Raw genomic sequence first — 4,909 nt, 5'->3', positions numbered from 1 at the left:
TGTCCTTGCATGTAACGGACAGAAAAACATCACTCAAATTTATAACACGAAATTTTGAATTTAGTTCACAGACCCTCCAGTACTTCCTTTGTGGACCACCAGGGGTCTGTGGACCACCAGGGGTCTGTGGACCACCAGGGGTCTGTGGACCACCAGGGGTCTGTGGACCCCAGGTTGGGAACCACTGCTGTAGAGCCTGGAATTTATAACTCAAACATAGTTGCAGAGAAGTTAGAGTAAATAAGGGATTAAGAAATAATGCATAAAGTCTTTTATGGCTGTAATAAATTCCATGTTCTAAGGGATACCACATGTTTCAATTGCTCATTCTTTCTTTCTTATACATACACACATGTATTTGCGTATTTGTGTGTGTAGGTGTATCTTCCTATCTTGACATCATATTTATAAAATAATTTTCATTTCTTCCACTCACTAGCAAACAAAACTACATTATCACTAATTACTAAAGCTTTGTGTAATTAATTGGCATGACAATTTCTAATTAATAATTTCTGAAATAAACAAAGTCCTATTGAAAAGGTACAGTGATATTTATTTACCAATGGAACGAGGCATTCAGTAGACAGAATTTAATTAAAAATTCCTAACATCGGAGAACAACTAAGATTTGTTGATGAGGAATAAAGTTGACTTAACCAACCCAAACATTCAGTAGGTACTGATTCTAGCAACATTAAGATTGTGCTGAGTCAAAAGTTATGCAATATTTTGGTAACTTAATTGCTTTATTTGTCAAAAGCAGCCTGGCATTCAAAGTGGAGGCCATCGTGTTGCACCGTCTAAAGTCACCTTTCTGTCAGTTCTTTGATTCCATGCTGATACATACCAGTTCTTGTCCTTTGAGGTGAAGAATTCCTTCACTGAAGTTTCCACCTCCTCTTGGTTGATAAAGCATCATGAACGTAGGAAGTGGGTCATGGATTGGAACATGTAATAATCCAAGAGAACCAGGTCCATACTACGAGGTGATAGCAAAAAGTTCTCATATTTATCTAAGTCTTAACATCATCTTCTTTGAAACAGTCACCTTCCATTGTGATGACTGCTGTTTCACCTCCGGGTCGTACTCTCATCACCGATGATCTTCGACATGAAGGAGGAGTCATCAGCAGCACGCTGACAGATATCTTCATAGACCTCGGTGTGATGTTCATTCTGCCCGGTGGTCAGGAGGCATGGCGACAAACTTGGCAGAGACACACTGCATGTTCAGACGTTAGGATTGCCTGCACAGACCCACCCGACAGACCAACAACACCAGCAATATCGTTGTTTGTCCTCCAACAATCTTCATTCACAAGCTGATGACTTTTCTCCCCATTTGTGGGGGGGGGGGTGATGCTTCTGGCAGGTCTTCCAGGGACAGTCTTCTACTTTTGAAGTCACTTGAAACACTGCATACAACCCATTGCACACAATCCGTTTCATGTTGGCTCTTTGTTCCAACTTCCTCTCCATGACAAAACTGCAGACTACAGTATACATGTGATCACAAAAAAGCAAATTTCACAACTTGCAAAGTAAACACAGCAATGTCACTTAACACACTGCCTCATGAAGGTCACTGCTGGCTCTCACTGTGAACACAACCATGTGCTGCCATCTGTTGGCATTCTACAGAATTAGTCAGGGAATTTTTTGATACCACCTCATATATGTTTGGTGTGGCATCAGTTCAATTCCTTCCAGTTCCTGGCATTTCTTCTGGATTGTTCAAATGGTATGAGGTCTTGTGTTGTCTTGCTGCAAGACAATTCACTTTCTTATTTCTTTATTGCCCACAAGGGGCTAAACATAGAGGGGACAAACAAGGATAGACAAAGGGATTAAGTTGATTACATCGACCCCAGTGCACAATTGGTACTTATTTAATTGACCCCGAAAGGATGAAAGGCAAAGTCAACCTCGGTGGAATTTGAACTCAGAACGTAAAGACAGATGAAATACCGCTTAGCATTTTGCCTGTCGTGCGAACGATTTTGCCGGCTCACCACCAGAAAAACAACTCATTTTCTTTTAAGCAGTTCTGGGTATTTTTGCCATATATTGGCAGACATCTACTGCAGCTGTTCGGAGTGCAGGTTGGCATCGATGGTTCGACTGTGTGGAATGACCTCGTAGTGGATTATCCCCTCATAATTCCACCAGACACAGAGCATCACCTTGTGTTCGAAAGACCCATGTTTGGCAACAGGTTCCAGAAGCCGGCCCCTAACTTAACCACTGCTTATTACTCGTTTCAATCCCTGGCTTACTTCCTGTGCTTCATCAACCAAGAGGAGGTGGGAGCTTCAGTGAAGGAATTCTTTGCCTTGAGCGATACAAATTGGTATCATCATGGGATTAAGGAACTGGCAGAAAAGTGGCTTCAGATGGTGGCAGACGGAGGCCTCTACTTTGGATGTTAGGCTGCTTCGTTTCCCTCACCACAATATACTGCAGGTATTTATCTGATCAACCTTTCATGATTAAAAGACAAAAAAAAAGTTTCAATTTAAAATAAAAAGAAGAAACTAAATTCTCTTATGTTGTTGTTGCTGTTGTTTAAGTCCTGCCTGAGCAGGATTTTGATTAAAGCTGTTTAACCCTTCAGCATTCAGATTCCTCTGTCAAATGTAATGCTTTATTTATTCACATTGATATGGATTAATCATGTATTATCTTCTAGTTTTAAGACATTGTAGGGTAAGTATGAGAAGCATGATCTGGTTAGTTTGAGCAATAAATAAGTAGAGTATTTGGGCCTGGTGACCTGGCTGTCCATCACTAATGATGCTGAATGTCCCAGTTGGTTCAATCAAAGGAACAACCTACTCATGAAATTAATGTACCTTTCATGTAGTTCTGAAGAGATTTATCATGACACAGAATGGGATAAGGGTGACCCTTTGAATTACAGGTACTCCTCATTTTTGACAACTGAGTGGAATGAAATAAAGTGTCTTGCTCAAAGACAAAGTGTCACCAATTGAACTCGCAACTTTACAATTGAGAGCTGAATGCCCTAACCACTGAGCCATGCACCTTCACTTGGGCCCCATACTGCCAGTTTGAATGCTAAACATTTAAACCATGAACATTCACTCTTTTTCATCTAGTTTGGTTCTGTACCATTTTCTTCACTCCACCAACTTCAGCATCATATTGGCACAAATTGATAAATTCAAAATAAAGGGTCAATTGAAGTGACAGTATTACATCACTCGAATGTCTTTTAGAAATGGATAATGAAATAGATATGGGTATGACTTGAATTCACATTATACAGGAACAAAGAGTTTGCATCATCAGCCTGAGACCCCTACCTTGCTCTGCATATTAATCTCCTGGAAACTGTTCAGAAATACGAAACCAAATGAATACCCACCGTCAGGCATCTACCATATTCTGAACATCTTTCTTCCCTGTGCATAGGAACATTAAAGCTCCAATGTTCGGCAACTGACTTGGTAGGCACCCACAAGATTATCCACCATCTTTCCAACAACAACCTTGGGCACCTTTTTGAATTCCGTATGTCTAACACTCGTGGACAGGCTTACAAATTCAAAAAAACCAACACAGCACCCAAGACATTCACGACATTTTCACAATCAGAATTGCTGAAACATGGAAAAAAACTACCCACATCAGTCGTTAGCTGCTGAGACACTACACCCTTCAAGACTTCCATGCTTCCCGAAATCTACCAACAGTACAGCTATCCTTTTTGCTTCTGTCTCCCCACTCTCCTTTTTTTGTATAATAAATTAGCTTCCTTTAAACAGCTTCCTCAGTTTAATCAAAACATTTTGTAAAATATAAAACAGAACCTTGAAATAATAAAGGATAAGAGAGAAAAACTCTTGCCATCAAAAAATTTATTTTAGTTGGTAATTAAACTAATTGAAAATAGCTTCAGGTCAGGTTTAGAAATAAAATAAAAAGATTTAGGATGAAATGACGAAATTAAGTAGAACTTGTTAACGACCTGAAAATTAATCTAAAATCTTGCGAGATTTTTATTTGATCTCATCAAATACTTTACCTTTCAATGATGTTTATTATAGCAGAGAGAAACTGCTTATTTGATCTTACATTGTTTTCTTATATTGATTTAGCTCACTTGATGGTGTTTACTTTTTCCTTGAAGCCTTAGTTTAATACAAAAGTAATTTAATTTGGCCTTATTAAATAATCTGAAAATAACGAAAAATGAAAAAAAACATAAAATAAAAGCGGTTCACAGTTTCTTTGTATGACAAACTCTGTCTCACAAACATCTAAATTTAAGAATACATATTTTGGTTGAAAATAGAAATATCACTCTAAATAGTTATTTGACTTAAATACTTCAAAGCCTCTTTGCTTTTCAATCATTGTAATGTATTCAAATTTGTAACTTGACTGGTTTTCATTGCTAGAAGTGTACAATGAATGAATTTCTGAAAAGAGTCACTTATTGAGCTCAATTTGTTTAGCAGTGTCAAATCTATTCCGGGGCCAACAAAGCTTGTTTCAAAAATTCTCAATCTCCTTGGAGCATCCATGAAGTGGCTTTAAAAAACAATTTAAGAAATTATTGTATTTCAATTTGGAGAACAAAATGAAACCTTTAACATATAAAAGAAAAAAAAACTGTTTATTTATTTATTTATCATTTTGATTAAAATATATATTTAAACTTCACAATCTAAGAATAATAAGTTGTCAAAAAAAAAAAAACAAATGAAGATTTACGAATCATGTTTTGTGTTTGTTGTCTCCCTTTTCTCTATTAAAAACAAAACTAAAAGAGATAAGGAAGTCTTCGGGTTTTTTTTTTTAATATGAATGATATTACCAAATTTATTTAGGAATCAATTACTCTTTTCATAAGATTTGCTCAGCTTTGTCAAATTGTTTA

This window comes from Octopus bimaculoides, chromosome 5 (assembly GCF_001194135.2).
Source record: "Octopus bimaculoides isolate UCB-OBI-ISO-001 chromosome 5, ASM119413v2, whole genome shotgun sequence".
In the NCBI taxonomy this organism is placed as follows: domain Eukaryota; kingdom Metazoa; phylum Mollusca; class Cephalopoda; order Octopoda; family Octopodidae; genus Octopus; species Octopus bimaculoides.
This window is presented reverse-complemented; position numbering follows the sequence as displayed.